This window comes from Phasianus colchicus, chromosome 6 (assembly GCF_987193195.1).
Source record: "Phasianus colchicus chromosome 6, bPhaCol1.hap1.1, whole genome shotgun sequence".
Taxonomy (NCBI): Eukaryota; Metazoa; Chordata; class Aves; order Galliformes; family Phasianidae; genus Phasianus; species Phasianus colchicus.
In genome coordinates, this window is record NC_143441.1 from 7,978,016 (window position 1) to 7,990,242 (window position 12,227).

The 12,227-nt window shown below is 39.4% G+C and overlaps 1 protein-coding gene across 1 annotated transcript in view; it reads left to right on the plus strand.

Moving 5' to 3' along the window:
- The first annotated feature begins 10,753 nt into the window (after positions 1–10,753).
- The window catches only part of STARD3NL (STARD3 N-terminal like), a 42,990-nt gene continuing 41,516 nt past the window's right edge, over positions 10,754–12,227 (plus strand). The window contains exons 1-2 of the mRNA XM_090142333.1: positions 10,754–10,847; positions 11,135–11,253. The gene's annotated coding sequence lies outside the window, so the exon portion shown is untranslated. The remainder of the gene's footprint in view (positions 10,848–11,134; positions 11,254–12,227) is intronic.

The window sequence follows — 12,227 nt, forward strand, 5'->3', positions numbered from 1 at the left end:
TGCTGACTCATAGGTGTTAGTGGTGTCAAACTTAACTGGGATCAAGGAACAGCTGCAGACATGTGGTGAATCATTCTTCCAGTTTTATTCTAGGTGAAAACTCCCTGCTCCCCCAGCCATGTTATTAAAGCATAAAAGGTTTCAAAAACTGCTTCAAACTGACTTCAAGACAACAAAATGTTTCATCCCTTGAACCTTCTCTCCCCAGTTACTCAGATAAACTTGCCTCATTCTGTTTCATTCTGTCTCTTTCTACTCATTTCTATCTGGAGGATAGAAACCTTCAGTTAGCTATTGATAAATGTAGCATATGCAAGAGAAGCATTAAAATTGTTCCTCAGAGATATATTTCTTTCTTTGAACAGTCCATTTACTTTTGGTGGGAGAAAGGTGTTATTTTAAGAGATTGTGACTAAGGAACTCATTTTCTGATGGCGTTACCTCTATCCAAATAATTAGTAGCATGCAATTTGCAGATGGTTTTACATGTTAATATAAAAATGCGTTTTCAATAATCTTTCTGTTACCTAGAATGTGATTGTTTAACAGTCCAGGGAATTTACCCCCAAAAAAAGTGAAGAACGATTATTTAGACAGTTAATTTAGTAAATACAATAGTATTGAGCTCAATAGGAAGTTAGGAAACAGAATACTGCTTGGGACTTCAGAGAACTGGCTTACTATAGCTCCTCTTTCCAAATTACCATTACAGATATTAGAAATATTAGAAGTGATGATCACCAGTTTAGCATTCCTTTTGTAAAACGAAGATAATATTCTTTACAAAGGTTTTTATTATTTCAAACTAAAAAAAAAGAACAAAACCAAAAAAAAAAAAACAATCTTCCATACAGAGAGAGATCCCCAGAGAAACTGTACTGCCGAGTCCAAAAGGTTACATAAAATAGAAATGTGCCAGATGTGTCTGGAAGACTATGCACTTCTAATCATCATCTTTCCATTTTCTTGTTGGTCTGACACTCAAATTAATCACGGTTAAACTTCACACTGATGAAATCATTTGAAGTATACCTTGAAGTTAAGAGAACAAAATCGGTAGTAACTGCTGTGTAATAGGCGAAAATGTTTTCAAGTTCCAAGTACTGAGTGAAGGCAGTCGAGACGTTACTGCTATCAACAGCAATACAAGATGGGGCTGATGGAGAATCAGTACTTTCAAAAATCAGAAATCTCTGAAAGAAATTCTTTTTTCAATTATCAGCTGTCAGTGCATTAAGCTCTGACACCTCAGATGTTTTCTGCTTTTGCTGCTCTAAAAAGATGTAGGAGAAAAAAAAGAGAACATCTCACTAATGTCTAAGAGATACAGTCTGTTATTGAGCTGACAGACTCAACAGCCTCAACCTTTTAATCATCAAACAGATGGAAAATTTCAACATTCAAATATAGAAGGTGCTGATCATCAAAAGAACTGCTATTCAGACAACAAAATCTTGCTTGATTTTGTTATTGTAAGAAGTGAATGAGTTTTTCCATCATCTATGCACTTCTTTAACTTGAAAACGAAGCACTCCCTCAAAGACCTCTTAGTTTCTTCTTACATAGGCTTACTAAACATCCAGATGTTACCACCTCAGTGGTTGATATTTGACCTCCTTCTCTTAACCATTTCCCATTCGATGTTTCCCCTGTCTTGTGTACCATCTGGTTGCAATGAAAGCATTCCAGGGGTTTGCGTGCCTTTTCAGCCCAGAAATCTTACGTAAAATCCTGCTTATGCAGCTCTATAAACCTGTTATATCTTCAGTATTTTGACAACTTCAGCAATAACCTCTCAGTCCTTTTACACAAGGAGAGAGCCTAGCCTAACAAAGCCTTTGGGAACACCAGCTCCAGCTGTTGAAGCTTTGCTGGGGCTGACTCTAGCTATGGATCCCTGGATGTCTGAATTAGGTGACCACAGGATCCACAGGATCACTTGTGCTATCTCATTTTTTTCATAGTCTGATGAGGTTGTTAGGAGAAGCTTTTGTGGGACCCAACAGGATCTCAAGCACACTGAAAATAGATTCTGTGTGACAGTCATGCTTGATGTCAGCCTCTGAAGTTATCTAATGATCTGATATGTGGGAATACTTCTGGGCTTTTTTGACATAGCTATCTTATTCTCCATGTGCTGAGACATTACCAGGAAAAAAACCTGCACCATATCTTCTCATTACTGGATCTCTCCATATATTAACATCAAATGCTGCAAAATAAGATGTGGGATAAATGTTTGCAATGAAGAGAAGAGACAAAACCAGAAACTGACACAAAAACTTTTTATTGCTGTCACTGAACTGTAAGCATTAAACTTTGCTTTCTGGCGATGCTTTCAAGTGGTCTCGTACAGCCTCATCTCCCCACAGGACAACTGCCCAGTGTTTCCAGGCAGGCATGAAAAAGGGTTGTGAAGCAGTAATGTCTTTGAAGTGGTATGGGCTCATTTTTAAAACAGTTTTGAACTCATCAGTGTTGTTTTAGCAGTTCAGTGAATTCCAGCTCGCAGGGTTGAATGATACTCCAGGAGGCCATCTAGTCTGCTTCTGCCACACCAGAGGGGGGGTCAGCTCCATTTGTGTCGTTCCCCATCAGTGTTTAACCACTGTCCTCCAAAGCTGAAACCCTCACTGTCTCTTCTCACCATCTACCCCAGGCTTTGTTTCCCGTGCTCCAAGGAGTGTCCTTGATGATGTTTAGCCTACAGTTGTTTGTCTTGCCATATGGATATAGAAAAATGATTATTCCTTTTGCCATTGGATTTCATGACTTAGAAACTTGCAGTGATGGTGCTTAGTCATCCCTTTTTTTTAGGAGAAACACAAGTAGACTTGCTCTTTGACAGCTGTTTTCTAGCTAGACAAAACTTCAGCTGAGGTTGTGTTACAGCACAATGGTTGGGTTTTTCCATCCATGTGTCTTAAAGGTCATTCTCTTGTTTATACAGACCAGTTTCTGCTTTTCTTGTAGCTCTACAACATTGTTGACTCAGGTCAAGTTTGCAGTTTCTTTCCTACTGATGTGCTACCCAGCCAGTTATTACTCCTCAGTGTCTGCATACCCCACGCTTGTCCCTGTTGAATAGCATTTTGTTTCATTTTGTTTCTGAAATATAACTCTAATTTGGCAAGATTTCTTTGAATACTAATCTTAACTTCCTTCCCAACTTGGTGTAATTGGCAAATTTGATACAACACTTCATTCTATCATTATGTCATTAATGAAAATGTTGTATAGTAGCCAACTCAGATTATTTCTCTGAAAAGCCCTACTCAGTGCATCCCTCTGACTTCACACATCATATGGTTTTCCAGAAACTTTGTCTCTGTAGAATATTCATTTCATCTTGACCATGTGTCCCTAACTTATTAATTACTGTTATAAGAAACATGGTTAAGATATATGGCACCTATTGCTTTTGTTTTGTCCACAAGATCTGTGAGAAAAGGAAACTGAGTTGATTTGACAGATGACTAAGAGCTGAGAAAGATAATTAGCAGCCATGGTAAACAGTATCCAGTTGGTCAGCCATAGAAGGACAATCTGTACTGGCATTTTAGATTAGAAGTACACTGAATTCCCAATGGCATGTCCTGACAGTAAGTAGCATAACTTCAGTTCAGTGATGTTTAACAGGTCTTTAGTTCAGTGGCTGCTGAAGGCCACTTCTCAGTTGGAGGTCAGCAAGATGTAAAGGAGGTTTTGTTGAACATTCACACAGAAATACAGGGGGGTTGTTGCACTGTATCTTGAAGTGGTCACTGCCAGCAGTGGGAAAGGTACTTTAGCAGTCACATTTTTAACATTTATATTTGTGTATTGTATACCTGTGCATAACCCCAAATGAAACCACTAGACATGCCTTAGATGTTGCTAGCTGTTGCAGTATACACAGCTTGAAAACCCCAAAGCCTAAGACTTTTTCATCCAATAGGAGATAACAGCAACACATGTGTTTTGAAAGATTTTCTTTGTAAACACAAATAACCCAGAAACATGACACTTCTCTTCAATCATTTTGTTAAAATTGATATTTAATTGGGCAAGGAAAATGTTCCCAGGGCTTTATTAACCACAAGCTGAATGAAAAAAAAATGTCTGCACTCCTTGATGAAGTACTCTACAGTTGAAGATACAATAGACACTCATTACACACTCATTTGTATTACAAGCATTTAAGGTAAAGCACACCTCCAGAATACAGAAAAATGCATTTGTTCTGCCCTGTGTGAATTTCTTAAAGGCACCTTTTCAATGATCAAAACGATCAAGGATCATTTCTTTGATCACCAGGGCCAGATCCATGCTGCCACAGTTATTCTTTTATTACAACATTTCTCTTTCACAAGCACAGGGTTGCTCCATCTTAAAACAATCACATTATTTTACCTCCTGCTGCTCCTGTGAAAAGAATGTTGCAAGATCTCCCTTTATTCATGGCTAGTTTATATTTCTTTCCTTTATTCTACTGTAGACCACTAGTTTGGCTGTGGGGGACCATATCACTTGCTACTGGCTATGCATGCCTCTCTTCTTCTTTTTCCACTTTGGGTCTACCAGGAACTGATATCAAAAGAAGTAAACCAATGGGTAAAAGCCACAAGAGTTGTGTTGGGATCTTGCAAGTACTGGACATAACATTAACTGAGCAATGTCTGAGTCAGTGTAGAAAAGCATTCATGCTAGAACTGATTATCTTTCCCATCAGTGTCAGCCACTTAAGCATAATCCCAGAAATTCATCCAGCTTGGTTAAAATTCTGGGAAAAAAAAGGTTTCCTACGTTGCTTGTCCAAGTCCACAGCTCTAAGAGTGGAAAACACAAGTACAAGTCACTTTTAGCAAATGAATGATAGAAGTTCTGTTCACTTTTGTCACTCTGAAATCTTGTTCTCCCTCCGGTTCACATGGCGTACGCTACTATTGTGACCATGGTGTGCTTGCATCCTCCAATGCCCTTCCCATGTTTAAACATAACTCCTTAGGTCAAAAGGGGGAATCTGTAGATCTCCTCTAACTCTCTACAAGACAACTTTCCCCTGGACAATGAAAAGTTACAATGGTATAAGTCATGGGGAAGGCATGACCCAAAGGTAAGGAAATTTTGTGAATGCTTCTGATGTGGCCCAAATGTTTGTACGGCACTGTCTAGATTGGCTCTTCAAGCAAAGCAAGCTGGTAGAGTGACCTGGCATGGTACCTCAGTGCAAACCTGCAGGGGGAGGTTACCAAGAAGAAGTCAGCACCTCGGAGGATTTCAAAACCCACCTAGACAAAGTCTCGTGCAACGTGGCTGAACTCAGCCGTGACCCTTTGAGCAAGAGGATGAACCAGGTACTTCCAAAGATCCCTTCCTGCCCAATGGACTTCAGGAGTCCTTGCTGATTTTCAGTACACAGAAGAAAGAGATGCATGATCAACATAATAAATTGCCAAGCTCAACCACTAGCAAGCCCTGCAACTTAGAACTGGAGATGAATGAAGGTCAATAATACAAGACTAGAAATACAGAAAGCAAGATGAGACAGCCATGGCTACTTCAAAGCACGTATCAGGCACTGGAAAACTGAATCAGTCTGAAGTGCTTTATAAGATAAATTGGCCTTTACTTATACAAAATATGCCTTCTGAACCTCCCACTGGGATTTTGGCAGGAATTCTTCCTGGACATCATCTATTGAAAAATGATTGACTCCTCTTTGACACAGTATCAGAGCATCTCTGGAATTTAAGTTTCCTTATGTTTGGCAAGAACTTTTAAATATTAAGAAATGGAAACATCAGAATGCAAGTGTTTAGTACTCCATTTTATGACTACATTGCACTAGTGACAGATCTGTTCAAGATTAGAGACTTGTTAATGCTGGCTATTTTTAAGCCTGAAAAAGCAATTTTTATTCATGCTGCACTACTGTTTTCTGCCAAATTACCCTATAGAATGTTTCTAGATTCCAAGATTTCTCCAAAAAGTTCTTTGAGTTTATAATGTTGCCGACAGGAAAATTAAGAAATTACTGAATGTCACAGAGAAATACATAAAACTAGCATTGCCAATGTAGACTCCATAAACTAATATGGTGAGTTCTGAACTTGAGAATTTAATCAATTTGACACAATGGCAAAAGAAAAGACTCCAGAATTATTCCTTCATTGTGTTTAATCTTGTAATCAGAAAACTAAACCAAACAGGCTGCATGTATACTAGGCTTTACTTAAGTACACAGTATGCTAGTAAAAGGACACCACTACAACACAGAGCATTTTAATTCTTCACCACTTTGTTCCAAAAATCTCATGCTAATGTTTTTTTCAAAGCAGAATGGTTAATCTCTTTTTCTGTATTGTTTTCATATATTCACCTGTGTAAGCTCACGAGGTAAAATATCTAATGAAGTTAGACAGTCTTTTTTTACTATCTAAAGATACTAAAGTGATTCAGAATACACGTTCTCTTCCCAAATTAAACATCATATTTTTGATGGCTCCTGTAAATGTTACGGATTGTAATATTATGGAGTTTTTAACCCCCGCACATTTGCATGAACGCATAAAAACTGCATGTTCCTTTCAGACTGCAGTAAGTTACCTCACTTGTTCCACTCTCTTTCAGATTTTGTTTGACAGATCTTGGATACTGCTTCTCCTCTTACAAAAACCACTTGCACCTGCCATTCCTATCTCAGGTAAGCACCTTCTTGTTCTCTGTGCTCCTGTTTTCTGCGCAGTTTCTCTGACTTGTCATGCTGGAGCATCATGCATCACTAAGCAGATAAGAAGCCTCTTTTGAGAGGATCTGGGAACATGTGGTTGTAGGGTCTAAAGGACATTCTCTGTTTTGAGGTATTGGTCAGAAGAAAAATACAATATTGGTTGACTTTTCCTTGTCTGAGTCTGATTAAACCTCTCAAAGATCCTCAGGGCTGAGCCCAGGCCAGACACAGCTGTCACACATCAGCTGCTCTACATTGTGGCGTTTGAGAAAGGACAGCAGCAGGCCAAGGATACAAAAGGCAACACTGCCAGTTTACTGCAAATGTTGCTGAGGCCTTTTTAGATATTGGATTCTGGCAAAGCTTGACCAGTTTGGAGAGGTGTCATTCTGTGAAAAGCAATGGTTTCAATGCTTTCCTTCATGAGCTCTCAGACCTTAAACAAGCCTCACTGCTACTCTATTGTAAACTAGGCTTCTTCAGTTACTTCAATGAACCCACCAGAAGTCTGTTTCCTTGTGTCACTTAGCAACATTATATTGCCCCAGTTTTGATTTCTCCAAGGATTTAATCCCTATCAGGGCCTACTGGATTTTTCTTCAGGCTTCATCCAATCTAATTCCCAGTCCCTGCTCCTGGGCTGGAGCTTGGAGACCATTAAAATATCTTGTATTCCTGACTCAGTTCCCACAAACCATACACTTGCTTCATCAGATAGTGGAGGGTAAAAGCTGTCTTCCAGTAAGCTGCTGACATCTCATCCTTACACAGTCACCATCACTGCTCACAGCAAAAAAAATACTGCTCCTCAAGCACAGAGGGTAATTCTGGGAGCATTCCGCTCTGCCACAGTCACTTGTGCAGCTCAGCTGTTTTCTCTAATGTGCATATGACATGCCTTTCTAAAGATTTACTCAGGAATGCACCTGTTGACCTTGCAGCTGTTATCTGTTGCTGCTGCATGGCCGCTGGCGTTGTGTCCTGTCTTTTCGCAATGACTGAGGTTGTATTTTGAAAACCCCACTTATCATTCTTCAGGCATTGATTCCACACACACAAAAATATATCTTTGGGACCATTTACTTAGCTACAAAAAGCACGTCTACAGATTTTGAAGTGCAATTGCAAATGGAACATATTTTCCCGCTAAGGAAAATCCCATTACAGTTTACTTACATATCCAAAACTACCTTACATGAAAGATATTATAGGGTTGTACTTAGAAGAGTTAGAAAAGTCATCCATAGCTTCACGAGACATGTATCTCAAGAAGGTGTTTCTTAAAGGCAAATAAGATGATAGTGTTACTGTAGATTTATTGTTGGCAGCAGCAGCAGCAGATGAAGTTTCATTGCAAATAACTTCAAGGCTTCCTGTTTTAGTAGAAATACTCCCATTATTTTGAGTAAAACCAGACTCAACACAAAAATCAGACCTTATCACTTACACAGTCTGATTTATAGGAACTGCTGTACTTGATGCTAGTCATTCTGATTGCATCCTGGTAATTTTTCATGGGATGCTCACATAATCGCAATTTATGGCAGCAAAATCTAGGGTTGTAACATTTTTATTAAGTTTTCCCTCATTTTTTTTGGTAAAACCTGATACTAACTATCATACTCTCTATCACAGAGAGTTCCTTAACAGAAATACATTTAAATAAATCAGCTTTTAACTTTAACAGTACAGTGCAATACCTTAGATGAGAAATACATGAAATGAAATCAAAATTAATAACACTTTGTGATCTTCATTCTTTCCTTGGGTAAAAACTTCCAGGGTTAATACAGTATCTTGTCTAAGTGGGTTGATATTGCCTCAGTAGGGGATTTTATGGACCATAACTGTTGCCAGACAGTAAAGATTGCCAGACTTGCAATCAACATCTGGAGTTCTTTTTTTTCTCACCTCTTTTTTCAGCAAGGTGGAGTGGCCCTCTATAAGCAAGCTGGATTTCAGCTCAGTTGGGTTGCCAGTAGTCTGGAGCTCATTCTTGTCATGTGCTTGTGAAGAAGAAATTACTGTGTATTCAGTTTTTTGCGAAAGATGGAAACTATTAAACACAGAAGCTGGAGAAGATGGCATGTCTTGGAATTTCTAGAAAAGGACCGTGGATTGATTTGAATAGTTTTGCTGCTGACTGGTGGCACAAAATTTGGACAGCATGTGTTTTATTGCATCATCATTACTGGACATCACATGATAAGACTGACCCACCCTGAAATGACTAATCGAGTGGGATGCTTGAAAAGGTTTTTTTCTTTTTTACAACCCTCAATTAGAGAAACCACATTTTCCAGGGGAAAAACAGTAACTTTTAAGAGTATGTGAATGTGCTGGGGTTTTTTTCTGTTTTGTTTTGCTTTTTTTTTTTCTTTTGTTTTTAACAAAGACGGCTTCCCTGCCCACTGAAGAATTTGGTCAGAGAGGCTTTTTTTTTTTTACTTTTCAAAAAATCATCTCTGAATCAACATGAATCATCTAATTTTAACCAGCACCTTTATAGTTCGAAGCAAAGAGTAAGACTTACTCTCTAAGCAGCTGGAAAATGGACTTCTTGGCTCACGTAGCTTATCGCCCCATTTGTCATGAGATATACAGCCATGTTACGTTCCCCTCTTTCAGCTATGCCTATTGGAATTGCAGCTATGCCATTTCCCAAGAATATGCTTGGTGCGTCAGCTAACATTTAAATATTAAAAATGGAGAGTGCTTTTTCAAAATTATGCCAAAATGGAAAGGTGTAAGGAAACCGCAGTCTGGAACACAACAACTTGACGTTCCTCATTCTGAGGCCCCTCTGCATCTTTCAGCACTGAGGCTATGGGTGGTTTCTAGAAATAATATTGTGTTTGCAGCTGTGCACTGCTAGAAAATTTCAGACCTACCTGTTTATGATAAATTCTGGAGCAATAAGCAACTGACATTTTCCTCTACTGCTGAAATTGACATACTTAATCACTCAGTAAGGGCAATTTCACATTTTGCCTCTCTGTCTCTTTGTAGAGTATATGTTCTATTTACCTTGGTAGGACTTAACTATAATATGCAACAGACTGAATGTGGGACGCTCAGAATTCATTTGAGATATTCAGATGTGTTTAGATCCCTTTAGCCATTTGGTAAGAGTTTTAGGGTAAAAGATACCACACACTACAGTTTAAGTGGGGTTATTCTTACCCTGAGTACATTCCCCTGAAAGCGAAATGGAAAGATATCTTTTGAGTCACCACAGTGCAATAATAAGTACCCTTCCAGGCTGGTCATGTAGGCTAAGTAGAACCTTTGGTAGAGCCAGCAAACAGCTGCTGACCCAAGTCTTGGACTGCTGAATTTAGAGATGACTGTCTACCAGGCAGCCTATGGAAACCTCTCAGCCTTTTACAGAAATTAAGAGGTCAGACATCAGATGTGGCAGGATCCATGGTGTCTGGCCACATTCATAAATGTTTGGCTTTATAAACCACCTTCATATGTGGTATGTATGGAGCACTGTTATTTCTTTGGTCTCTTCATCAAGGTTTGAATCTATCCAAAACTTAGGGGAGTGTCCTTCATTTGCAGCATGCATCCGCTCACCCTGCAAGAATATGTCTCCATAAGAGTTTTCTGACTCTCTTAGTAGGAAACACCTCACATTCTTCTCAACACCTTTCCCTTCATGTGTCCTCAAAGAAGAAGTTTGTGGTTGAACCGGCTTCCATCAGCTGTGGGGATGCCAAAATTCCCTGGGGAAAATTCCTTTTAAAAAATAAAGCAGCATGAAATACAAGGAAACAACTGGGAAAGTACAGCTAAGGCCTCTAGTGCTTATATTCCTGTCAGGTACATGCTCTAAAACAGTGAATAGAAATTGTGGTTTGTAGCTTGTAGTCAACTGGTGGATTTGAGCTGCCTTCAGGGACCCTGCAGGCTGTCAAAAGAAAACAAATGGTTGCTGTGTGGCTGCAGCCTGGGGAATCCCTTGGGCTGTTGGTCACAGTCCTCACGCCCAGAGCTTCAACCTCCTAGTAACAAAACAAAACACTGCGATGAACTTCATAAAGACATCAACTTCCAGCTCAGAGATCTGAATGGAGACTTGTCCTATAAATGTGTCCCATTAAAGGAAGGATCCCAGCCTCCTGCAAAGGTAAGCAGTCCACTCACAAGAAACACTGGTTTCTTGAGAGAGCAAAGCAAGTACTGATCGCCTGCCACGACTTCACACCTTCTCAAGGTCTTCAGAAGCAACTAGTCTTGTATCAAGTTGAGAATTTTGAGAAAGCAGTTACAAATACAGCCAAAGCTGTATTTGATTTAATGAAAAGGATTGATCTATAGGGAAATGGTGAAAGATGGTATCCACAAAACTATCTGTAGAAAAATTTGAGGTATCTAGCAATATCTTTACTCTGTCATTTTCCCCTGTCTCCTTAGAAAATATGATGTAGCTGTGGACTTAGCTGGAAGGTGATGAAGAGTGTAAGGAATACCGTGGAACCCCTCTTCTTGTTGCCTAAACCTCAGAAGTGGTCTGACTTCAGAAACTCTGAAGGGTGAGTCAAGGTTTTAGGACAGTTCAGAGACGATGTCATGCCTTTGTACCACCCTACTTTGATGGACTGAGCGGGTGAATTTTGCTTCTGGGGCTACCTACAGGACATGTGATTGCTGCCCTCTTCCCTTGCTGACACTGACACTCAGGTTTTGAGGAGCTCATAGGGGAGTCACCCAGGCTGCATCCTCAGTGTTTGTTTGTCCGTGCTCAGACAGCATCTACCCATTTCTACTTGGGGCAGAGTAATATGGATTATACCCTAGGGGCTGCTCTCAAGTTTATCAGTTTTGTTTTTTGGTCCTCTTATTATTTAGGACATCAAAGTAAATTTAAAAAAAAAAAACAAAAAACAATAGGTTTGAAAAACTACTTCATGCTTTTGTCAAAATCTGACACCCATTTGGATATACTGATAGTGTTTTTATGCTGGCTTTTCAATTGCTGCTTTACCACAGATTTCCTATGGCTGTAAAGGCAAATGCTACCATGTAATTAAAATAGTTTTCATTGTTAAGTGGCATTAACTAGCTGGCTATGATGTCTTTTATACCCCAGTTCATAGACACATGCTAACAATCACTCATAAATTCAGTCCCTGGTCTCAGCTCCTGTCTTAACCTAGCAGACTGATTATTCTTGCTATTCTGTAACTCACCATTTCTGTGCCTGCTGCCTGTCATTGCACGCATACCAAAAAGCCTGGGGAAGAACTTGGATGAGCACAGAGAACTCTTAGCATAGATGCTGGTAAATGATTGATCTAGAAGAGGGATGTGATTTGATTAAGAATGTAATGAGATGAGCTTTTAATGTACTGGAACGGAATACAACAAATGACCGCTTTGCAGTGAAAACAATGGGAGTTTAGAGGGACGGTTTGTTAAACATCTACACATTTATTTGTTAGCAGAGCTGGTGTGGCCGTAAAGTTGGAAGTGGAGCTCCATAATTCTGTCTCCTCAGTGGGAACAG